At 40.4% G+C, this 26368-nt stretch overlaps 1 long non-coding RNA gene across 2 annotated transcripts in view; it reads left to right on the forward strand.

Moving 5' to 3' along the window:
- LOC121506416 overlaps nucleotides 1–26368 on the forward strand; it is a 401243-nt gene that overhangs the window by 359041 nt on the left and 15834 nt on the right. For both annotated transcript variants that reach the window (XR_005991648.1, XR_005991649.1), the window contains one exon: nucleotides 380–467. This is a non-coding gene — a long non-coding RNA (uncharacterized LOC121506416). The remainder of the gene's footprint in view (nucleotides 1–379; nucleotides 468–26368) is intronic.

The following is a 26368-nucleotide window of genomic DNA, read 5'->3' on the forward strand; positions in this document are numbered from 1 at the left end:
CTTGTCTGCACATGACTATTCTTGAATGTGCATGGCTGTGTTCAACCACCTTCAGGTGCAGTGGGGGTCCCTGGCACCTTTATTTTGGGGGTCCTGGTCTGAACAATTCCAGAACCCCTGGTCTACACTAGTTATACCATTCAGAGCGGAATGCATATCACCTGTCATTGGGGAGAGACGGGGTAAAACCTGGACTGGCTCACATTCACTCCTACGGGCAATTTAGCATGATCAATTAACTCAGCAAGAACATTCAGATTCCACACAGAAAGGTCTGGAGTAAAGGCAGTGTATTTCTGTCTCTTTCTCTCTGTTTTCACTCTTGTTGTAGTTAATCCTTCACTCTAATGCTTGATTTCTTGTTTACTTCTATATTCAGGTCTGTCGATAACTGATCCATGTGTAGAAGAAGCAGACGTTTGCAGAGAAAGTCCATGAGATGTGACTGAGAGAAGAGGACAACACCAGTAAGTGAGCTTCTGTTTGATATTTGTGTGCTTTTAGGCTAAATTTAGGAACAAAACAGTCGGCGATGTTTACTCTAAAATGAAATCAGAAGTTGCATGATTTAAACCCAGTGCAACTTCTAAAAACTTCCACTCTTTTTATAACTTTTATGCCACATTCAAGAGCAAGAAGTGAAGTGAGAGATGCTTCTCTTACTGACCTTCAGCTTTCATTTCTAATCAGGGTTATCATAATTAAGTACTAAAAATACAATTTTAATTTGGTTAATGACCTAATGGTATTTTTGGAGGTTCTTAGATGGTTCAGCTGGTTCTAAATTAGAGGAAAATTTAAAATTATGTGATAAAAAATCTTAAATTTACATCCTAGAGGCAGTGATGTTACCTGAGGTCACAGGTTGGTAGATTTCCACACGCTAACACACCTCCTCTGATGTCTCACTCGGCTTTAGCGTGAACGCAGGGTTATAATTTAAATGTTAATAACATCACAGGTCTCACTTCTTCACTGTGTGGCTTTAGAAAGACTCCATCAAGCTCACAAACCACGACTGGCAGGTATTAAACGGTGGACGAGTGGCGCTCCTCTTTAATATGCTAATGAGGGACGGCTAAATCTGTGTACATGAGGGCCGCTGTGTATGCATGAGCGCCTGTGTACGTTTCTGCAGCCTCTAAATGAACTGCCAGCTCTCAATGCGATTACGCCGCATGACCTTTTAAAGGAACTGACATCATATACGGGATTCACTTCATTATGGAGCAACTTTGTGCAGCACAGGCATATTTTCAAGGAGACGATTTGTCTCACATCAGCTCCTGATTGATGTTTATTAGAAAATATCTGCACTTTTATGTCTGTTTAACAATCGCCACACATTAGACAACTGTCAAATCTTCAGTGCTTTAAAAAACGCAGACATAAAGACAGGTTCAGTATATTTTTAACATCACTGTCCTTCAAATCCATACACTAGAACTGAAACGAAACCCCCAAAATAGAGCCAGACACCTGGACCCCCACTGCACCTGAAGGTGGTTGAACACAGCCATGCACATTCAAGAATAGTCATGTGCAGACAAAGCCATTCATAAGGGGGGCCAGATGAATTTGGGCCCCATAGAAGACAGAAAAATCTTGGTCCTTTATAACGTTAAGCACTGATATCCATATTTTATATTTAACCTGAATAATAACCAATCTTATCAAAGAAAAAGTAATTTTTTATTCATTTGTGACGGAGTATATAGCCATTAAAACATAACTAAATTGGTAAAAATGGCTAAAATGGGTTTAGAATGGAGAAAATGGTGGCAAATGTGGTGAAACTGGATTTAAAACGTAGCAGAAAATGGGCAAAAATAAGCCAAAATGGGTGAAAGTGGCAAAAATGGGAATGGAAGTGGTTAACAGAGGCTACATTGGTTTAAAAGTGGCAGAAGTTGAAGGAAAGGGTGGTGAAATAGGATAAAAAGTGGCAAAAATGTGGTTAAACTGGCAAAAAAATGCGCATAAAACATCAAAAAGGGTGGTAAATGTGGAGTAAATAGAGGCAATAATAGTTCAGCAGAGGAAACAATAGGTGGAAAATGGCAAGAATTGGCTTAGAAGTGGCAAAAATGGCTTAAAAGTGTGAGAATTTGGCGGTGGTGAAATGGGATTAAACAAGGGTTAAAACATGATTAAACTGGCAACAATGGATTAAGTGAGGCCAAAAAATAGTCAAAAAGTAGCAGAAATTGGTTAAACTTGCAAAATTGGCATAATAAACAGTAAAATGTTGTTAAAGTTTGTGCACAGAGTGGTAAAAATGGGTTAATAGTGGCAATAATGGGTCAGCAGAGGAAAAATAAGCATATAAAGTGTTGAAATTGGATTAAAAAGTGTAAGAAATGGGTTTAAAGAAACAAAAGTATGTTAAGAGTGGCAAATAAGTGGTAAACTTGGTAAAAATTGGATTTAAAATAGCAGAAAAAAAGCAAGAAGAAGCCAACAAGGGGGAAAGTGGCAAAAACTAGAAAAAAAGTGCTAAAATGGGCAATTAGTGGCTACACTGGCATAAAAGTGGCAGAATTGTGTGGAAAAAAATGGTGAAATTATATTGAAAAGTGGCAAAAATTTGGTTAAACTATCAAAAATGGGCATAACACAAAGTGAAATGTGGAAAAAGTGGGTGTAACAAGTGGTGAAAAGGAGTAAATAGTGGTAATAATGGTTCAACAGAGGCAACAATGGGTGGAAAGTGGCAAAAATGACGTAAAAGTGGAAAATACTGGCAGATAGGATAACATTGGATTTTAAGTGGTATAAATGGGTTTAAAGTTGCAAAAATATGTTAAAACTGGCAAATATTTGTGGAAAAGGTGTTGAAATTGGATTAAAAAGGTGAAGAAAGGGGTTTCAAGTGGCAAAAATGTTTGGTAAATGTGGTGAGATGGGATTAAACAGGGAAAAATTGGTTTTAAATGGCAAAAAATGGGTCACCTGATGAAAAATAAGCAGAAAGTGGCAGAGATGGGTTAAATTGGCAAAAACAGGCAGAACAAATAGTGAAATGTGGTTTAAATGGGAGTCAAAACTGGTGAAATGGGGTTAATAGCGGCAACAGTTGATCAACAGACGCAACAATTGGTGGAAAGTTGCAAGAACTGGTTTAAAAGTGACAAAAATGGAATTACAGTGGAATAAATGGGCAGAGAAGGTGGTGAAATGGGGTTAGGTGTGGGGAAAAATGGTTTAATCTGGCGAAAATGGGCATAACAAATGGTGATATGTGGTTAGATTGGGCTAATAGTGGCAACAGAGGCAACAGTAGTCACAACGTGGCAAAAATGGTTAAAAATCGGAAGAAATAGCAATAAGGTGGTGAAATGGGATTTAAAAGTAGCAGAATTTGGTTTCAACTGGCAAAAGTGGGTTAACTATGGTAGAAAAAGAGGCCCAAAGTGTCAGAAATGGGTTAACCTGGCAACAATGGGCATAACGAATAGAGAAATGTGGTTAAAATGGTTGTTAACGTGACTTAAATGAGTTAACAGTGGCATTAATTGGTCAAAAGATGTAACAATAGACTAAAAGTGGCCAAAATTGGTTAAAAAGAGGCAAAAATGGGTGCAAACTGTGTAAAATTGGGTGGGAAAAGTTGTTAAAAAGTGGCACAAATAAATACTTTCAACACCCAACAATAGTTTGATTCACTTTTAGCTCCAAAATGAGCTAACTGTTAGCCAGACAAGACCCAGCACCACCTCCTATTGGATGACTTGTGACCAAAATTTCTTACATTCTTCAACCATAACCACATTTTTAACGATTAGTGGGGCAGCTCACTTGTGAGTTAGAACAAAAGATGTAAGGGGTGAAGAGGAGACATAGCCTTCATAATAAAAGTAGACCCTAAAATCATTGAGCCTAAGAAGACAGTATGCTGCTAGAAAGATCTTTCTGGTCAGTTTTTTGTACCGTTCCTGACCTTTATGTCAGTTCCGTCCCCTCTCACGGCTAGCGTAGCCATACCCGTCCACCGTCAGCCTCCCCCCCGCTTCCCAGCGAGCTCCAAACATCTTGAGCGGGGCACAAAAACGTGGACCGACCCTCCCTTTGGCTGACGTCCAAACTCCGTCTCTCGTCTTCTGGGAGAACAAGAGGAGAAATGGAACAACTGGTTTTAATGAAACAATTACAAGACACTAATTATTATGTTAATGTTTTGCTACTATCATCAGGCAGCGCTAACAGCCTGCTGCACCTAGAGGTTCAGAGCCCGCCGCATGTGTGTGTCGGCGTTGGTGTGTATCAGCTAGGTGGGAAGACGGACGGCAGGAATGTGTTGAAATGTAAAAAGGGCCACAAAGCGCCGGCTGTTGTCATTGAATGTCAGGTACATTAATTCCCATAATGCTCAGCGCAAATAAATTAGCAGCAGGGTTGCCAGTGATTCAAAGCCATCAGTTTTAGGTGTGTGTATGTGGGAGGAGGGGGAGGAGGAGGATTGGGGGGGGGGGCTCAGGAGACAAGCCCGGAGGCGAGAACACACACATGCACGCAAATAAACACATGCATCACACAGACGCATGAGCACACATGTAAACAGATGCATCACAGAGCTCCACGCTAACAGACATGATAAGCAGCAGCGCTCTGTGGAGGCCATTGTTAATGCAGCAGCAGGCCTACATGTGTCGAGCATTAAAGGATAATTCCACCTTCCTGCACCAGGTAAACGGCGCAGTGTAGATACACGCACGGCAGTCGATGGTAATGCAAGATCGCTACACCTGCTGCACAGAAATGATGCTTCTAAGTCGTTTTATTTATCCACGCTGGAGTGAGTTATTATTATTATTTGTTGAATTTGCAGCATTAGGAGGTCATAACTGCCTCCCACCCTCATAGATCTTTAGCTTGAGGATGCTCGAAAGGTTCTCAGTAGGGTTGAGGTCAGGGGAGGATGGGGTCACACCATGAGTTTCTCTCCTTTTATGCCCACAGCAGCCAATGACACAGAGGGATTCTTGTCATGAATGAGGATGATTTTCCTACGGAAGTCACTGTTCTTCTTTTTGTACCATGGAAGAAGGTGGTCAGTCAGAAACTCTATATACTTTGCCGAGGTCATTTTCGCACCTTCAGGGACCCTAAAGGGGCCTACCAGCTCTATGCCCATGATTCCAGCCCAAAACAGGCTTATAGCTTGAGTGCTTTCCTCAATTCATGTTGTAGAATTCATTAAACCTGAGAGGATCATATTTCTCCTGAGTGGGCGTGGCTTCAGCTCATTCAACAGACACACCCACACCATCCTGGAGCAGCTTTTACTGCCTCATTTTTCATGATTTTGAGTCTTAATTGTATAAACTTAGAGATGTTTTAGTTGACTGAAATTTGGCCTTGGGTTCAAAACACAGTGACCAGTCATACAATAAACCTAAAGAGAGATCTATTTTTACCTTTACATGGTCTTTAATAACATCCTGATGGGCTATCACAGCAAATAGCAGCACCAGTAAATTTTCAGGGGCAGAGCCAGTGGTAGCAAGGGCTAAATGGGCCCCCCCGAAATCTGATTGGCTCCCCAAAATCCTAAAAATGACTCTCCATTTGCCCTGTCAGCCATCAACAAGCTATTTAGGCCTACTCAGTCACTAAGCATGTATTAACTTACATAACCTTCAGGCATCATTAGGGACATTTTTTTGTCCATTTGGGCAAATTTTTCCTCTTTTTCTTCTCCCCATTTTGGCTGTTAGTGCATATGGTCGAATTTTTTGCAACAAAGTTTCTTTCTAGGCAAATTTTTTGAATTCAATTTTCAATTGCTCAAATAGGTCAAAGGAACACTGAAACAAATTTACTACCCTTTAAAGCCGTTAAGGACAAAAGTGTCCACTTCCAAAATTTGCTATATAAACTTAACAGAGTAATATTTTTTTCTGCTTTGTTGCATAAATCTCTTAAACAACTTCAGCTGTGCTTGAAACTACCAAACATTCAATCATTTTGAGGATTTTAACCCTTTAAAAGCCAGTTTCATTACTTAAAGTCAGTGTTTTTTTATTTTTTAAAAAAAGTGAAAAAATGTGATATCTTCCTGAAACCAAATGTTGGACGGCTGGGGCATTATTTCTAAATCCAGCTTGGATATGTCAGTGGTTAGCTAAAATATTGACTTAGATGCATCTTTAATTTTTGTGTAGTGTCAGATTTTAAATTTACTACCCTTATGAGTCATTTAGGACAAAAACGTCCACTTGCAAAAATGGCAATGAAAATATTATACATTAGGTTTTTTCCTGCTTTTTTTGGGTCAAATCTTTTGATCAACTTCCGTTCTAATCAAAACAATCGATTATTGAATAGTTTTCAGGATTTTAACCCTTTAAATGCCAGTTTGATTACAGGATGGTCATATTTTTTCTAAAAAAAACACACAAATCAGTAATTATTTTCCAGATAACTGATGCTGGAGAGGGGTTGGGGGTTAAATCCATCCTGGGTATGTCAAACATTAGCCAAAATATTGAATTTGATGCATTATTAGTTTTTGTGTAGCATCGGATTTAAAATCTACTCTCCTTTCACTTGACATTGTCCTTAATGGCTCGAAAGGGTATTACATTTTAAATCAGATGCTACACAAAAACTAAAAATACCTTAATGTCAATATTTTAGCTAATCACTGACATGTCCAAGCTGGATTTAGAAATAATGCCCCAGCCATCCAACATTTGGTTTCAGGAAAATATCACTTCTTTTTTGTTTTTGTTTTTTTTTTTATTTGCTTTTTTTCATAAAAAAACAACATAGACTTTAAGTAATGAAACTGGCATTTAAAGGGTTAAAATCCTCAAAACGATTGAATGTTTGGTAGTTTTGAGCACAGCTGAAGTTGTTTAAGAGACTTATGCAAAAAAAGAGCAGAAATAAATATTAATCTGTTAAGTTTTTATAGCAATTTTTGGGAAGTGGACATTTTTGTCCTTAATGGCTTAAATGGTAGTAAATTAAAGTGACTCCTGAGGGTTAAAATCCTCATGGCGAGGAATATGAATGTGGCCTTGCCATCCTGATATATTTCTGTGTGTGGCCCTCTGTGGAAAAAGTGCGGACACCCCTGCTGTATTGTCAAGTCTCATATTGTATTGAACTGTATTGTGTCATATCATATCCAAAGACTTCTAGGTCTTAATTGTATGTAAAACTGACTTAATGGGTTCAACATGAACGTTGAAGTATCGTATTGCATCATCCAGTATCCTGTTGAATTGTATTGTTCTCTATCCTGTCCTGTCCTGTTGTATGAAGCAGGTTTAAATTTAATTGTGTCATATGACGTTAAGGTCTTGTATCAGACTGCATCATATGGTAAAGTAAGGAGTTGTCTGTTTGTCTTCTCTTGTCAAACTAACTACAATTATCTCAGCTTAGACCAGCTGACGGTCTGGTCTCTTTGTGGCCTGGTATGCTTCTTTGTCGTGACTGTGGCGAATGCATCCACATCCTAGCCGCCTCTTTGGTGCTTTTATTGCAGCTTTAGTCTCGCAGACATTCTCTCAGACCAATATTACCTTAAACCGTCTTCATGGTTGGCAGACACTGGGAGTAAAAAAATGTAAATATTATTTTGCACACCAGAGTTTCAGGAGCTTTCTCTGCGGTGTTTGTGTCACGGCCAGGTCTCTCTTTGAAGCCGAGTGTTTCTCCTCTCGGTGGGACTACCTGTCTGAATGACGGCTCCATGAAAGCAGCAACAATGTCCCAGACTGTCTGCCATAAGTCAGTGAAAGAGGTGATTCATGAACAGTGGGCACAGGGTCTTGGCTCGCACTCTTTGATTGAAACCTGTTTAGCAACAACTGCTAATTTCATTACATGGTGTCAGCGCACACTGAGCGGCTCCTGAAGGGCCCGCTTTGAACTCTCGGGGCCGGAACAATGACACAGGCCAGCGAGGGGGCCTGATGGGAGTGTGACGGGTCGGCGGTGGGAGGAAAAACAAAAACGTCGTGTTAAAAAAAAAAAGGAGGACGGAGGTTTTTCATAATGCTGAAGTCTGTCAAATATTTTGATATGTCCCACACACCACGGAGCAGCTCCTCCTGGGCTCGGAGCCTTTCAGGGGAAAACAATTGACTTTCTTCACCATCAAGTCGTCCGCCTCCCCGCCTCCAGGAAAAAGCTTTCATGAGGAGCCATGGCTCGCCGTTGCAGCTGTTCTGCTGGGGTTCTTCCCATGGACACCGTGGATAAAAAGTCTTTGAGGGAAGCCACTTCAGTTGTGTGGCCTCGCAGGTTTCTCTTTTTTTCTCTCACCCAAAACTTGGCCCGAAAGTAACTTTTTTTCCTTGTTGGGCTGGTTTTGATGTTTCTTTTTCATTTTTTCCCTCAATGGTGACAATAATTTACCAACCTGATGACTGGTTAGGGTTGAGGTTAGGCCTACTCATCATCACTACTTCCTCAAATCTCAGACTCTGAGTTACTTTTGGCCTTTAGTTCCCCCTTTAACCCTAGTTTTTCTTTAAATTACAAGGACATAAACCCACTGATTTTACTTCAAACCTCACGGCAAACTTAAATACACAATGGCAGCAAGGCCAGTGGTTTATAAATGTTGGTGTAGCAGTTCAAGATCCCCCTGTCTTTCTGTGAGCCTAAATGGAAACCATAGGAAAGGCAGGAACAGAATCACTCCTGCCTTTCGAATTCTGGAGGGGGAGCTGGGGTGGAGGGTTGCAAAAATCGGCTTGTAGAGGGAGCAGCGAAGTACAGCAAGGCTATCAACTGGTGGCCCAAGGGCCACGTCAGGCCCCTCAAGGCTTCCTATTCGGCCCCCAGAAGATCATTAAATTCAGAAAGGGATGAAAAGATGATGCTGTGGTTTTAAGAGTGTCTTTTGGTTTTAAATCTCTGCAGCGGTTAAATCCACCAAAAACGATTAATACTGAAATAGTTTTAGAACATTTGATCTGTTTTTATAAAAATTCACTTGTCAGCCATTATTAGTAAATATTTTAAAGATATATTTTTTAAAAATGGGTTAAGACTGGTGGATATGTTGCAAAAATAGCAAAATTTCAAATAAACAAATAACATGTAACATATAAAAATGCATTATTTTTAACCCCTTTTCACTGCTTTATTTGGCCATTTCTGCATCATTTTGCCACTTTTAAACCAAGTTTTGCCACTTTTTACTCATTCGGCCACTCTTTAACCCATTTAGCCACTCTCCTGCCAATTATTTCCCCTGTGTACTGCTCTTTAAACCATTTTCACTCCTTTGCCAGGCTATTTTTGCTATATTTTTGCCACTTTTTTGCCTCTCTAAGGCAATTCTTGCCATTATTTTATCCCTATTTACCCCTTTTCCTTCTTGTTTTATCACCTTTTGCCACTCTTTAATCCATTTCTGTCACTTTTTAATCCCTTTTTGTCCACCGTTTTTGCTTCTTTTAACCCATTTTTAAAAATTTGCCCCTTTTTTCCTATTTTACCATTTTAACATCTTTTCACAACTTTTCCTTCCAATTTGTGTCCCTTTTTTGCCACTTTATCTGGCCATTTTTGCAACATTTCCACCAGTCTTCACCCATTTTTTTATATATATTTACCAATAATGGCTGACAAGTGAATTTTTGTTAAAAATAAAAAAAAATAAATAAATAAAATGTTCTAAAACTATTTCAATATTGTTTTGGTGATACTCAAGAAAGAAAGATACTCTTTAAACCACAGCATCTTCTTTTCCTCCTTTTCTGAATTTAATGATCTTCTGGGGGCCAAATAGGAAGCCTTGGGAGGCCTGATGTGGCCCTCGGGCCGCCAGTTGATGACCGGTGCTCTAGATGTTAGAGTGCTTGTTTACTTACAGATACTAGAGCTGCAGTGACTCACAGTGGTGGGCAACTACATGACAGTTTTTACAGCATTTGGCCAGTACAACCAGCCAGAACTGAATCAAAACAAATCAATAAATAGCTGAACTACCGGAAAATTTTGTATCAGCGAAAGAGCTGTAACTGTTTGCCTGCCTAATCATAAAGATTCCAGCAGTCACAGGTTAGGCTTAGGCTTATATTTTGGTCCAGAGAGCCAATAAACTCCAAGAGAATTCAACAGATTCACATGTCTGTTTCCACATGGTTAGAATTAAAGCCACAGCTTCAATAAAGAGGGACATTTTTCATATGAACCCATGAGGACCCACCATAACACAGGTGTCACCTGACCTTTAAGGGTTAATTTATGAAGTCCCTGAGTGAAACACATTGAACATCCTGATCATTTCATATGGCCAGCCTATCAGGAGGGGTAAAGGGGGTGTAATAAACATGGGGCCCATTGAAATCAGCAAAATCATGATCCATTCTAAAGCTAAGCTGTGATAATCATATTTTATATTTTTGAAAAAAAATTATATTTAGGTATTTAGACGGGTTAAATGTGGCAAAAAGTAGCCAAAATGGCCACAAACATTGACAAAAATAAGTTAAAAGTGGAAGCAAATGGAATAGATGTAGGAAAAAAACTGGCAAAAGGAATGGAAGCAGTGGTGAAAGTGCTCAAAAGAGGAAAATGGGATTAAAGTGGCAAACATTTTCTACAAAAAAAAAACAAAATGCAGCAAAGGGGGTTAAAGAGTGGCAAAAAAAGGATGAAAATGGACCAAACGGGTCAAAGAGGCAAAATGGGCAACACAGTGGCAAAAATGGATTAAAATAACCAGATAAACCAGCAGGCTAAAAAGTAGCAAAAAATGAGTTTATGTTGGAAAAGAAGAGCTAAAAGTAGCACACAGTCAGAATTTTAATTCTAAGTCGTGCAAAAAATGGGTTACAGAAACTCAAGTAGGGGTAAAATGGTTGGAAAATGTTGAAAAGTGACAAAAATGGGTGAAAATAGACAGATAAACCAGTATAAACAGGTTAAAAAGGGGCAAAAAAAGAAGAGCTGAAAGTAGCACACAATCACAGTATTTCAATTCTAAGATGGGGAAAAAATTGGTAACAGAAACGCAAAACGGTTTGAAAATGATAAAAAGTGGTTAAAAAGTGACAAAAATGGGTACAGAGTGTCAAAAAGTTGTAAAAATGACCAGGTGAATTAGGACAATTGGATTCAAAAGTGGCAAAAAAGGAGTTATGAGTAGAAAACACAGGCTAGTAGAAAAAAGTGGCATAAATGAGCAGGAACAGTGAAAAAGCACGCATGCATTGACGTCATAAACAAATCATGACTGGGTAGGGCTCATTCACTTTGTTTTGTGTTGGAAAAAAACTGAAAAATGACTTTTAGACCTGTGCTGTGTAAATACAAAAAAAATAAATATAGTTAGTGTTGTGCCCCCAATAATTTTTCTGTCAGGAGACCTGGGTTAAAGACAACAAAACCTGCTATGATGGTCATTTTTTGCAGCGTGGTCCACTTTTTACAGTGGCTGAACATCTAAGAGAGCAGGAGGCGCCGACTTCTCGAACATGCACCATGAAGGTAACTTTGTAAAGTTCACTGCGGATAGAAGCAGGCGTATGAATATTCATGAAAAATTACCCGAGCTCGCTGTGGCTGATAGCGGGCCCTTTTCTGCCGCCGTATTAGGCCTGTAAAAGAGATGAAAGGCTTGTGAACCATCCCCACTTCCTTGGCCTTATACTGGGACACAATGGCCAACCAGCCGCTCAATTAGTCTGCCATCTTAGACTGACTGTTTGACAGGTCTAGCTAATTGTTAATCCCGCCATAACTGTTGCTCGGAGTAATTAATCATGTAACAAAAGGGCTCTCAGTGAGGCAACCCCACCAGTGCGGCGGATGCGTGTCAAACCAGGAAGCGAGAGGCGAGCGGCGGTAAAGGTTGATCAACAAATATTTAATCTTCATTTGCAGCACCTTTAGCGCCGCTTCGATTGTTTTTCTGGGATGTAAACAAGTGCGTGCGTGAGATCTGATGGTGTATGGAAATGTGTGAGCCCCGCAGGAACGGGTTCCAGGGGTCAAGGACCATTCATCATGCGATGGAGTGTCATTTTCTCCACTTCATACGCAGGCAGCTGCTTAAGAGGAGCAGGAGAAAAGGAGGTATTCTTTGAGGGGGGAAAGAAAAGGCAGAGCCGGGCAACAATCGGCGCTTCAGAGAGGAGATGGCGGGGAGGTGTGGGGGGGGGGGGGGTTGAATAGGAACACAAGGTGCCACTGTGTCAGAATTCAAATGTGAGCACCACCGGTGATGTCATTCACCTCCCCAACCCCACCTCGAGTCATAAGACGAGCAGCATTCCTGGGAACGGAAAAACGGACACAAAGAGCCACCGTGTTTGGCGGATCTGCACTTCTGACTCATTTGGTTGTGACCCATAAGGGATTTTTTTTCTCTCGGTGTGTCCAAATGATGATTAATATCTGCTTTCTATCTCCGAGCAGAATGGGCCCGAGCCAAACAACAGCACCTCTTGTTTGGGATGGAGAAGGAATTCTTAGCTCCCAGGCTTTGGGATCTCATAAAGGCCAAATTGGATAATTTGAGGGAAAATAGACAGAGGTCATATCTCATCTCCATTTCTGTCTTTTCTCCTTGAGTTAAAGATAGACACGCAAGATTGGGAAGACCCAGAGACCCTCCTGCTGTCAGGAAACGGTCAGTTTGGAGTTTAGTCGATAAAACTTCAAACTATCGGAACAAAGGAAATATTCAAAACTATCTCACCAATGAAAGAATCTCCATTTTTAAAATGTCTGACACAAGGCAATATGGACGACATCCTCATTATTCTTAGCTAAATGATACTAAAGGATATATGTCTATATTCAAAGACACACAGTGTTAGGAATTTTTTCCTTTTTAGCTGTTAAAAACTGCAAAAAAACTCCTTTACTAAAACATTGGCAACATTTCTATAGACTCAGATTATCAAAACTTGCTATCCACTTTTATTTCAGTGGTATCGAACTGGTTTCAGTAACAGCAATGAAAAAAAAAGACAATAAAACTGCGTACCTCTGCTTCCGAAAAGCCCAAGTCAACCGAAAGCATCATAGCAACAGTTAAATGAAAAGTTAGAAACATTAACTAGATCAACATTGCAATTTCAGCTGAAATTGCGTGGGGCTGCTGGGAGCTGAATTGTAGAAGAACAGTTAAAAGTAGCCAAAAGCACAAAAATAGCTGAAAATACCATAAAATAGCTTAAAATGGCATAAAAGTAGCTGAAAATGGCATTCAATAGCTCAAAAAAGGATAAGAATAGCTGAAAGTAGCCTAAAAACAGCTGAAAACAGCCTTAAAATAGCTGAAAATAGCATAATAATAGCTGATTTTGGCCTAAAAGTAGCTGAAAATTACATTCAATGGCTGAAAAGCATAGGAATAGCTGAAAATAGCATGAAAATAACTATATTTATTAAATTATAAAAGTTAGAAATGAGAAAAGTCATAGCAGTCAAATGACGAGAAACTTTTTTTTTTGTTGTTTTTTTGTTTAACCAGTGTCGATACGACAAAGTATGAAGGAGGAGATAGCCGGCAAGGAAGAAGAATCATAAACAAAATGGCTGACATGAATATCAATAGTCTGGATGCTCAGCATCCCCTCTAAATATTGTGGTAAGCATGTCAGATTGTCATGCCCACTGATAGATTGCACAAATATGTTGGCAATGTTTAAAAAAACTGGTTGGACTCATCTCCGCTACCTTGTAGGCCTTTCAGACCGGCAGGGTTGTGGTTCCCAAACCTAATCTTGGATCGGCACGTTCAAGCCGAAAAAAAAAATTGTTTGGAACCTGAAATGTTGGTTGTCAGCTAGAAGGAAAAGTTGGTTCTTCCACACGAACCGTGACATCATCAGTAGGCGTGTCATATTCTTAAAGTTGAAAATGGAGAAGAAGTGGTCTCATGAGGAGACAAAATGTTTGGGTGCATCAGGAGGATTCCAGGTGAAGCTGGAGGGTAGTATAAGGAAGAGCTACCTATACGCCGAACTTGCGGAAGAAATGGCGAAGGCTGGGTTCACCCAAACACCAGACCAAATAATCAAACTAGAAAAGCACTCAGAAAGCACAGACCTCCGGCATTAGCCCTATCTCCCAATAGTGAAGAATCCTTTTAAAACATTCCTGGATCCAGACAGTGATCCGGGTCAGTCCCAAAATCTAATCAGTAATTCCTTATACCATTTCTGAAATTTCCTGAAAATTTCCTGAAAATTTGTCCATGACTTTTTGAATTATGTTGCTAGCAAACAAACAAACCCAACCGATCACATAACCTCTTTGGTGGAGGTAAAAACTTAAGAAACTGAAGAAGGAATACCAGGATAGCAAGAAAGACTTGGGCAAAAGTGAAGCTGGATGTGGTGCTACATGTCCATCATGTCCTCCCACTTTGGTTCCACTTAAACGTGGACTGGTTCACCATCAAGGTTCTGAGACTCTAGAGCCAGAACCAGAACCACGTCTGGCTTAAAGCACTAAGAGTGCCTCACTCCCGTCACTCTCACCAGTTATGACAAACGTTGCCAACTGATATGTTGATAAAATCCATTAATTTTGGCAATATTTAGAAAAATGGGTAGAGCGGGGAGTTGCAAAGAAAAAACTCTGCTCCTCTCCAGTTCCAGCCACTTTGTTGCCAATGTATTTGTACAATTTAGACAGTAAAGGAATTTGCCTGCGATTTATAATTTTTAAAAAAAACTGATACTTGTTTTTTCAGACTTCGTAATGCGTTGACAACTAATGTTTCCCAAATGTTGCCAACATATTTGTGCAATTTTTGCACGGTGTTTATGATCAAAATGTGACTGTAGATCATAAAGTTTCTGTACATTTTGGGATGAATGATACTAAGATGTTTGGGATTCAAATATTTGGAAAACTATGGCACTTTGGAGGATAGAACCCTTGAACAATGTCAATATATGGAAATGTTGCCAACATTTTTGTACTTTTAAGATAGTTTACCAAACATTGTTAACTCATATGTTGATAAAATCTCTACTAATTCTGGCAATGTTTAAAAAAAATGTGTTGAACAGGGGAGAAGCAATGGAAGGCCCCATTTGTTGCTAGTTCCAGGAAATTTTCCAATAGTTGCCGATGCATTTGCACAATTAAGACAGTGTTTAGAAGTTTGCCTACAGTTTATACTTGAGAACAATAAATAACCTGATATAAGGTACTCACTATTGCACTTCTAAGAACAATGGTAGCATTTGCAAAACTTTTGCAAATATAACCCAAATGTTGCCAACATATATGTGCAATTTAGGCATTAGATCATAAAATTTCTGTATTTTTTGATACCAGTTATCACTGAAATAATGTAGATTTGATAATGTGGATGAACGTGATATTTAAGAGGACAAACAGCGTTGATATAGGGAAATGTTGCCAACATTTTTGGCCATTTCAGACCGTTTGCCTGCAGATTTTGATAACTGACACAATAACTTACTCAGTATTGGAGGTCTAGGACTTCTTCTTTTGTTTTTGTAGAATGAAACTTACTTCATTTTAATGTTTGAGCTATATCAGTACAGATTATCTTGTCTTACCCTTGTAAACCAGTAAATTTAAAAACTGGATCAATTTCCCAGCCCTACGTCAAACCTAATTTCCCCAATCAACAAACAAACAAGAGCTGCATTAAGGGAGCAAAACCTGATTATTCAAACAACAAAACAGACGCCTCCAGGGAGCCACTGGCTGTCCCGTCGGCCGACCCACCTCCACAGACCAAAAGCACAAAACGGCACACAAAAACCTGCAGACAATAAACAGAAACAGTAGGAATCCTTCCCTAATTTGACTTGCTCCACAGGTGGTCGCCAGCTGCTCGTGAACAGGTTACTGGGGGCCCCCAAAACGGAGGAGCGGGGATTTTCATTTTAAGTGGAACAATGAGCGACCGCTCAGGTCCCAAATCCAGGAGGTCGATTCTTTCTCCTTCCCCTTTTTCATTTTTGATTCTGCAGCGCCTGGAGGTAAGTCGCAGCAGACACTGAGGTCTTTTGTCTCCACATCCGTGCTCCAAAGATGGGGGCTATCAGAAATTCCCCCTGTCTTAGTTCACATGATTCAATGAGAGGCCTGTGTCAGTCCGAGGGCTGTTCTTTTCTCGTCTATTCATGTCATACACCGGAGGGGAAGACCCGGCTACGCTGACGGCTGGAGGCCTGCTTTTACTCATCCAACACGACAACAAACTCAGGATTCATTTAACTCATAATTACACATCTCTTCTCTGAATGGCGCTTCAGTCCAGGCAGAATCTTTGAAACGGACATGGTCGGCCTTTTTACATCCTTGAAACCTTTAAATTCTCAACCATACCTCAGCAGAAAATCTCAATTTCTCAAATAATCCTCAAACCAACCGAGGACGCAGACGAAGAGATGAAACAACCCTCTGTCTTTGGGGCTCACACGGTCAAATTCGAGGAATTCTTCACCTCACGAATGAAAGATGCATGGACTTCTGCAAATGTCCTTTGGCACGCAATCCCAAAACGCACTCCTGATCTAAAAACAGACACTTGACCACCAATAAGAGGAATGTATCTGTCAAGGAAGGCTGGAAAGTCTTCATAAATATGTTAAAAATGTTCATTTGAGACGTTAAAACTCAACTGGCGACCATTGGGTTTGCAACACCACCAGTTCCCTGGCGTGCGATCCAAAACGAACAACAATTTGCTTTATGCAAATGCAGGATGATATTGTCCAAAATTACAGGGAGAATTGTTGAATTTGTCATTGAAATAGCCTTGGAGAGAAACATTTTTTTCCTGGCAAAAGCAGAAACGGTGGTTGCTGGCACTCGGTCTTCTTCATTGGACTCCAGTAATGTCCATTCTGCTTGGTTCAGAACCGAGTTTCTGTCTAATCAAACCATACATCTTCCAAAAGTGAGAGAAACCAAAAAGTGAAAAAGGAAGAAGAAGGAGGACTTAATTTGAATCTGACTCGCTGCATTTATCTTTAAGATTCCCATAAGAGATACAGAATTGATCTTTTATTACCTTGGAGCCAAATTTGAGTAAGAACGGAGAGGCAAAGAACAGCTGGAGGCCAAAAGCTGCCCTCAGAGTGCCTTAGGAGTGTTTTTTAATGGAAATAGTTCATCAAGTTTATTAAATAGTGCAGCTAAGATCCTTTTTTACTGTCGTTTCTCCAATTAAAAGCAGAAACATCATTAAATAAGATCTTTAGATTGATTAGAAATGAAGATATTGGACATGTTAGGTCATTTTTTTTCCTTTAGATTCTGATTGTAGGAAAATTTGTTGAAAATTAACCAGTCAATAGTGTCTATTTTTCCCAGTTTATCAATATTTGAGCCAATTTAGTGTGGCTTCCGGTCCAAGATAGTGGTCAAACTTTTGTTCCACAAGATTATTCCAAATGCAATAGCTGTCAATCCAACATTTTAGCATTTGTAGACCAGTAATGCAGTGTTTTCTTCATCATAACTGACTTTGTCAGCAACATTGATGATTATAGCGAGGGTTTGACAGGGTTTTCATTCTGTCATAAGGTGGTTTTGTTTGAGGCGCTTTACTTCCAGCAAGGACAAAAACAGACTTTTATTTTGAAAGAGAAGAAAGAAACTGTCCATCATGAAGGCCCTGCTCAAAGGATGCTCTCTGGGTTAATCAAGCAGGGAGTGCATGTCTAGAAGCCCCCCATATTGGTAGATACATTTATGACGATGCATACTGAATATAATAAAATTTGTTCAAAAGCAATTATCATGACTTTGAGTTAGGGTGCAACAAGCTTTATGCTATAAAGGAGGAGGCTGGGGTGGAGGAGTTTAAGTTTTGCCAGCAGTAGCAGCGTTGTGCAGCAGCATTAATGCAAGCAGGGATTAGTTAGAAGTGTTTGAATGCACCTCTGTGCTGAAAGAAAGAGCTGTGATTGGCTGCGGGAGTTAGGGGCAGCCGTGGTTCTACAGTCCCAGGACCCAATGGGCTATACCAGACATCCTAGGGACATCCTATCTTTCTACCTCAAAAGATGGGGTGTTTGCTTGGTGCAGGCCTGGACCGTGGTCATCAGGAGGAGGAGACTACTGCTGTTTGTCATTAGTAGAGATCATGTCTGCTGACCGCTGTTGACTTGTCTCATGTTATTAGTGATTTTACCTGTTTAAGTCGGTGTTGTTGTTTTATATTGGCTCCAGGTTTAGGCTGGCACCAAGACAAAATTCGTAGTCATATTTTTTTCTAACCATGCTCGATGCTGTTTGAGGATTAACGGCAGTTAGCATAGGTTGGTTTTAGCCGTTAGCATCTGTTGCAAACAAAGGGTTGAAAAATGCTTTTCAGTGATTGATTAAATTAAGTAAAAACGTCATATCTGCAACAATATTTTGGTTAGTTTGGTTATAAATCTCTACTAGTGGACATTATTTCATAACTTCAGACAGAACTTATGCCACTGATCATCAACTGGCGGCCCAAGGGCCTTATCAGGGCCCCCAAGGCTTCCTTTTCGGCCCCAATTAGATGATTAAATTCAGAAAAGGAGGAAAAGAAGATGCTGTGGTTTTAGGAGTATCTTTTGGTTTTAAATCTCTGCAGCAGTTAAATCCACCAAAAACAATTAATATTGAAATAGTTTTAGAACATTTGATCTGTTTTTTACAAAAATTCACTTGTCAGCCATTATTAGTAAATATTTTTAAGCTCTATATACTTTTTTTTAAGTGGGTTGAGACTGGTGGAAGTGTTGCAAAAAAAAGCCAGATAAAGTGGTGAAAAAGGGACACAGATTGGCAGGAAAAGTTGTGAAAAGAGGTTAAAATGGTAAAAATAGAAAAAACTGGCAAATATTTAAAAATGGGTTAAAAGTAGCAAAAATGGTGGACAAAAAGTAATAAAAAAGGGATTTAAAAAGTGACAGAAATGGATAAAAGAGTGGCAAAAGGTGATGAAACATGAAGGGAAAGGGGTAAATGGGGGTAAAATAATGGCAAGAATTGGGTTAGAGAAGCAAAAAGAGGCAAAAAGTATCCAAAATGTGTCAAAAGTGGCAAAAATATAGCAAAAAATAGCATGGAAAAGTAGTGAAAATGGTTTAAAGAGTGGTACACGGGGGAAATAATTGGCAGGAGAGTGGTTATAATGGGTTCAAAGACTGGCCAAATGAGCGAAAAGTGGCAAAACTTGGCTTAAAAGTGGCAAAAATGATCAAATTGGGCTAAGGGTGGCAAAAAATATTGCAGAAATGGCCAAATGTAGTAGTGAAAATCGGTTAAAAAGTATAAAAATATGAGTTATCATTGGTGCTATATCCCAAGTGGGGAGGGCCTATTCTCTGGGATTTGAAAGAAAATAAAAATATTAATGCATTTATATGCTAATTAGAGTCTCTGTCAAGACTAAATCTGGCCCTTGTGCAAATGTAGTTGATGACCCCTGACTTACGCTGTGCTGGTGCAACAGGCTGCAAAGTATTACAAGTATGAGATATATCAAGGAAGTGACGAACTAGCTCACCTGACCTTACCTGGGATGATCGAAACTTGGTCATAGTTTTCTCTATTAATACTGCTATCAAGTCTCAGTGATGCGATCAGCAAAAATGAAGCTTGGCATTAACTCATGCAGGACGTGGTAGCCATACGCCCAGGTATGATCAGCTGAAAAGCCAGCTGATCCCAATCATCGCCTCCCAGATCCCACAGCCAATCACAGCTCTTTCTCTCAACATCATGGTGTATTTAAATATATGACGTACTTCTCTATAATCCATGCTTGTATTAATGCTGATGCACCACGCTGCTGCTGGCAAAGCTTAGCCTCCTCCACCCCAGCCACCTCCTTTATCCTCCTGAGACCTGAGCCTCTGTTAGGAGCCATTTTTTGTTTTTTCCACTTATTTGGGATACGTACTGTCTAATATGTTAATATAAACAAGCCTTGTCGTTGAACAGGGATTTCTTGGAAAATTTCCTTTCCAAAAGCCGAACAATTTAAATAAAATAAACCCAAAATATACTCAAATATTTCTTAAGATTGTCCTCAAATCTTTTAGTGAAACTTCCTTATAAAGACTTAAAATTCCAATAAAAATTTCCCCAAAAATTCCATGCAAATTCATGAAAATCTTCAAGCAAATTCCCTTTAAATTTCTTGGCAAATTCAACAAATGTTTAAAAACATTCTCCAAAGTCCATGAAAATGATGGACACCCCCCCCCCCCACACACACACACACACACACACACACACACACAAAAGCGAAAGAAAATCAAATCTTAAAAAAAAAAAAATTATGAAAATTCCCAAATTCCCAGTCCAGTCCCCCCAAAACTTGGTAATAATAAAAAAATACAAACTCTGAAATTTATTGTATCTTCCTACTATTAAAAAAACTTGATAACTTCCAAGAAAATTCCCTAAAATTTGCTTTTGAACAAATTTTAATGCATTCAGTATGCATGTTCATAAATGTATCTATCCATATAGGGGGGTTCTAGCCATGCACTCCCTGCTTGACTAACCCAGGAAGCATCAAGTATTGCTACTGGTATTGATAAGGACTTGGATCTGTGTCAATAAGAGTATCAAAATCAATAAAAATCAAAGATTCCCATCCTTAATTGACTTATAGCTGCAAATTTTGGGGGGCAACCCTGTTAAATTCAGTCTTATGTGTGCAATCTTGAGTTTTTATGAAACGCGTTTGATGCATTGATCAGCCTGTTGTCCATAAAGCTTTTCATACGGGTTGAGTTGAATGCACCCTGCACCAGCTCCCTGTGAGCTCAGGAGCATTTCCACCTATTTATTGATGTATTTTTAATGTATTTGTATATCTTCCCTTCCTTCCCTCTGAGTTTATTCAGGGCCTCAGCTGACGAGCCTTGGCTCCGGCGTGTCGTCCCTCGGGGTCACCCGGGGCCTCGGTCAGGGCGCTCGGCTTCTAAAATAAAACTTTCATCCGGGCCGTGACGGCGTCCTGAACTTGCCCCCGCGTCCATTCATTTAGACTCTCACAGCTGATGTTTGTTGTGAAGCGGCACTGTCAGAGAGGATAAAGAAAGGTTACCTGGTGGCTGAGAGCAGATTTATCCACACTGATGTTTTGATGTCACCACCGGCTCCTCCGGGCGCTTTGCTGTTGTAACGAACCAAACCCCAATCAAATCTTTGAAGTAGTCATGTATGCATAAGCGCCGTCTACCTTAATGCTAAATAATTAGCGAGCGAGCACAGCTCACTGGGATTGCTACCTCAGGGCTAAACTTGCTTTTCCTGCTTTGATCATTACGTTAATTAAATCTGGCTCCCTTGACAGGTCGGGGGCTAAAAAACAGGTAGGTGTCATAGGCACCTCGGCGCAGACACAAGCACCTGGTGTGTGTGAGCGCTGCAGCTGTCAGCGGCGATGCCGAAAGAGTCAGACGGCGGTGGCGTTAATTCGAACCGATGTCCCAAAAGGGGAGGAGAGGGGAGGGGAACGACTCAATAGTAAGACACCCCGATTCTCCGGTCTGGAGGCGGGCGAAGGCTGCAGCTCTGCAGCAGCTTTGGCCAGAGGAGGAAAGAAGTCATGTTGTCAGACCTCAGTGTCAGCTCGCGTCATCACCAGCGCCTCGGGGACAAATTAGAAGTGTGTTTCCAGAGATGTGTCAAAAGTGTTCTCGGTCCACATCACAGCAGAGGAATCGTGCAAACAGGGACCTAAACCAAAGTCAAATGCCAAGGGCAGCCAGAGGAGGCACTCACCTATGATTTATTTAAATCTGAAATGCTCCAAATGATGAATAATTACACAACTGTGCATCCATGTGTGCTCTCTTAATGTAATTATTCATGTAGGGCTTTTAACAGCAGGTCAACACCAGACTGTAAACACAGAGTAGAAATAAGAGCCAGGCACCAATCCGAATGTAAAACAGGGGTTCAAAGGTCATGAAGGAGGCTGGTTTGGGGATTCCAGACAGGTTGTATCCCACTGTAAAATGATCACATATTTAGGGTGGCTGTGTTGACTAAGATGGAAAAAGCACTGACTGTACAACATCGACATTCAGGGAAAGTAGGAACTTGTCTGCCTTCCCTCATTGATTAGCCATGCTAAATTTTAGCGCTTTAACCCGGAAACCAACACTTCTTCACTGCTGGGAAACACTGCATGCACAAGCTACCATTTTTAGAGCTGCGAAGAAGAACTAAAGGATCCAGTGCAGCTGCAAAGAATGGTGGCAGGCGACATTTTTATCCAAATGCGATCATTAGAAAGCCTTCCTTGAAGCTAGCTGCTGTACCGTCCCATTGATGCTACTAATGCCTTTGGTTCCCTTGCGGCAGTATATTCAGCGAATCTGGAACTTGTGCGACTTTGTGGGACTTTAATGATTAAATCCACACCAGTAAACTCGATTTTGAACGTCTCATCTATCCATCCATTTTTTATACCACTTACTCCATTCTGGGTTGCGGGGGGCTGGAGCCTATCCCTGCTGTCATCAGGTGAGAGGTGGGGTACACCCTGGACTGGTTACCAGTCAATCGCAGGGCTGACATATAGAGACAGACAACCAGGCACACTCACATTCACACCTACGGGCAATTAAGAGTCACCAGTTAACCTAATGTGCATGTTTTTGGTGGTGGGAGGAAGCCGGAGAACCCGTAGAGAACCCACGCGTGCACGGGGAGAACATGCAAACTCTGCATCGAGGGCATAGGCCCTGACCGGGAAGTGAACCAGCGACCTTCTTGCTGTGAGGCAACAGCGCTAACCCCTGCGCCCCCATGCCTCTTTTTATCTATGTTAATCCAATTACGATCATTTTTGCTAGCTTGAATGGCACCCATATGACACTTAGCTTGAATGCTAACCGTCATATTGTTTACCCTTTGTGAGGGTCTGTCAGCCATGATATGATTCTATTTGTAGAGTCATATTTTGAGTCAAATATAGGTCTAAAATAATCAGTCCAGAAAGTTCACACTTGGTATCGGATCGCATCGGTACTCGGTATTGGCCGATAGCCAACATCTTGGTATCGGGAGGGAGAAAATAGTATCATAACATCTCCAGTCTATATGAATAACTGCTCTCTCTCCTCTATCTCTCCTTAGCGAGCTGCACCCTGTTAAAATTTCATTATATTAACATTACCTTAATATTTTGTCATGATGATATACCCTAACGATTAAACCTCACTGCATGAGCTCATTATCAGAACATAAACATTTTAATGCATGTCCCGTTGTGGGGAACATTTTAGATTTACTAAATATTGATAATTAAAACTTCTACAGGAGTTAAAAATACCTCACCTGAAGAGAGTAAAGCTGTAAACTTCAAATAGATTGTTAACAGAGCATGTGTTTTGTCTCATCCCAGATGTTCTAGATTTTGGCCTTTCTATATGAAACTGCAACCTTTGTTGATTTCTGTTTTCTCCTGAGGAAAAATGCTTTTAGGAATCAGTTTTCTTTTGTATTTTAAAGAATTTAAGTTCAAGTCTGTTTTGACATGCTATAGTCACCCTTTATTCTATCAAACCATACATCAAAATTGTGGCTAGCTGACAGCTATTCCACATTGCCAACAAAACTAAAACTAACACTGAAACTGATAAAAACTGAAATTCAAAACAAAAGGTAAAAACTAAATAAAAATTAAAACTACAAAAAAATTCCAAAATATTATAACCTTGAGCACTGGTACCAATATCTGAAATTTTGGGGTCCGGCCCGTGGACTGTGTAGCCTCATCACGAGTGACTGCTCTTACAACCGAGCCACCTCGGCGCTCAGTTGAACTGTTTTCAACTGAAATTGTTGCAGGTTGAATAAAATTGACTGATGCAGAGGACATTTTTGCACTCAGGATGCTGAGCACTGAAAACATGTGACTGCATTGGCCATGAACTGAAAAGGACAAGGAAGCAAGGGACCCATGCCGTTCCCATGCAGTAACTTGTTGCAGACTGGCAGCCAGAGTTACGGCTGCATCTCAGAGACGCCACACATCTTACGCACGGAGAATTCTAAAATTTGAGGTCTTTTCTATTTTTTATTTGCACTACGAGCAGTTGTCTGTCCATCTAGACAGGCAAATGATAAATGCAGAGCCATACTTACCTTCTTGTAGCAAATATTTACGTCCACATCTGCAGAATCTGTTTGAAATCAGTTTCATGATGAACCAGATGAAGGCCACGAGCTAAACGCATCTGTTTAATAAAGTTGTTCCCAAAACATCTACTCTTATGAAGCTTTCTGTTTCCACACGGTTCAGGTAAAGATATCACAGTACTGAAGCACTGGTTTGCGCTTTTCAAAGTAAAAGTCCACTTTAGAATTCTTTTGGAGAAACTCCGTTTTTATGTACACACTACTTTTATTTTGAAAAGCCCCCAGCATGCTGCCACTACACACTGAATCCAGTCACTTGTAGCGAGTTTTACTGAGGCAAAACGTAGGAGGAATGACAGAGCTTTGACAGCAGGGAGACAAAAAACCAACACGCAGTAAACTCGTGTCTGGTATGAAAGCTGTTATGGCAGCAACAGCTGCAAGCAGAAAAACCATTTGAAAAACGGTTATTAGCGACGGAGAAGATCGCTGCGGCACTGTGACGTCACACAGACCAAAACATGGCGGCATCCTGGTGAGATATGAGCTCAAATTTACTCAAACTGCAGATATCTGGGATATTTAGTGAGTTTTTTAGTTCAATATACATTTGAGAGATACAAATATCTATCCAACAAGATAAACTTGTCTGATCATGCAGGGTTCCTTTTAAAGACCTTTACTTTTGACCTATGACCTCCAAAATTGAACCACTTCCTCCCCAAATCAGGATGACCATACGTGCGAAGTTTGATGATAATCAGTATAAGCGTTCTTGATATATACCGTTCATAAGACAGAGTACCTATTGCCACAAAAATGTGTTTATTATCATGTTTGAAGACAAGCAAACCCATGACACCACCTTGAAGCTTCCCACAGTGAAATGATCAAAGCCACAGCAGTGGGCAGAGTAAGGGTTGAGGTTTTTGCATGGTTGATTGGAGGGGAGACTGCACATCAAGGAATTATTGTAACTTTGAAGAATATCTATATTTCCATGCCATTAGAGGTAAATAGGAACAAGGCAACTCAAAATAGCCTTATAAGCCAACTGAGCCAGCCTTAATGAAGTTAGATCATGTGATCCAGCTGCTGATAGATCAAATATTGTCCACACTGACATCAAGAAAAGTCGTTTTTTAAGAAGTACTTGCCATCCTTTTACTGTCATACTCGCAGTAGAAGTGTGTCTCTCCTTTAAAGACCGTGACACAGGGCAGAAAACTCTCCCTGTCCATGATGAAAATAAGGCGAACGACGTTAACTTGATGTGAAAAGACTCCACTCAGAGTGTTGAATGAGCCTGAAATCAAAAAGCGACTTTTCTCCTGAGCCCAGCGGCCTCTCCTCCACATCCTCATCCAGCGCCCCACACCACAGAGCGTTCAGTAGTAATTAGTGTCTTCAATATGTTTAACCATCCCACATACCTGTTTAATCAAACCATTTTCTGGGCATGTATTCAACCTTCAAAGGCGGCGTTTGAAAGGGACTCTGAAAACACAAAAGCGAGTCGTCTGTGAAGCTCCTTTTGATCTAGATCATTAACGTTTTGGAATCAGAAGTTGACATAAGGCCCGGTTTTGTTGCCGCACTCCTGGATCCGTTTCTGTGCGGTGGAAGTTGAAGATGTTTGGAAAATTGCTCCGATTATAGTGTTCATGTGCCATTTGATACCGGTTCCAAGAACAAGGGGAGCCGCAGCCAAACCAGACTACACCAATAAGAGCTGGCGGAACTGGCCGTCCTTTCATAGACCACATGGTCTCTTTACCGAGTGGACACATTTTATTATCATGGTAATAGACTTTGTAATTTTGGTGTGAACAACCCCACCCTGCTCTGCTGACAATGGAGAGATCTCAACACCGATTAAAGCAGAGAGTATCAAGGAACAATAGTTTACCAGACACCACAAATGAACCGAGCTCTGAAGATTTGGAAGACCACAAAATCTTCACTGTGTATCAAAAACGGCACATTTCAGAGCAGATTTTGTGGTAGGGATGGGATCTAACTCTAATTTAGCACATGACCTTTTGAACCAACACTAGAGGATTTGCTAATCATGATAAAAACAAAGACGTCATGTGGAGCTGCTGGTGGCCCACAAAGTTTTCAGTGGTTTGCTGCTAATCAGAACTTCAAATCCCAGCTCTAAATCAAAGAAGAAGAGGTGATAATGTAGCTAACTTTAAAATATAAAGAAAACATCAACAAGACGGTCCAAACATCATATGAGCGTATCTCCAGTCACCAGTGTCATTTAAGCTAGCCATTGCGCCATTCCACTGAC

This window comes from Cheilinus undulatus, linkage group 24 (assembly GCF_018320785.1).
Source record: "Cheilinus undulatus linkage group 24, ASM1832078v1, whole genome shotgun sequence".
NCBI lineage: Eukaryota > Metazoa > Chordata > Actinopteri > Labriformes > Labridae > Cheilinus > Cheilinus undulatus.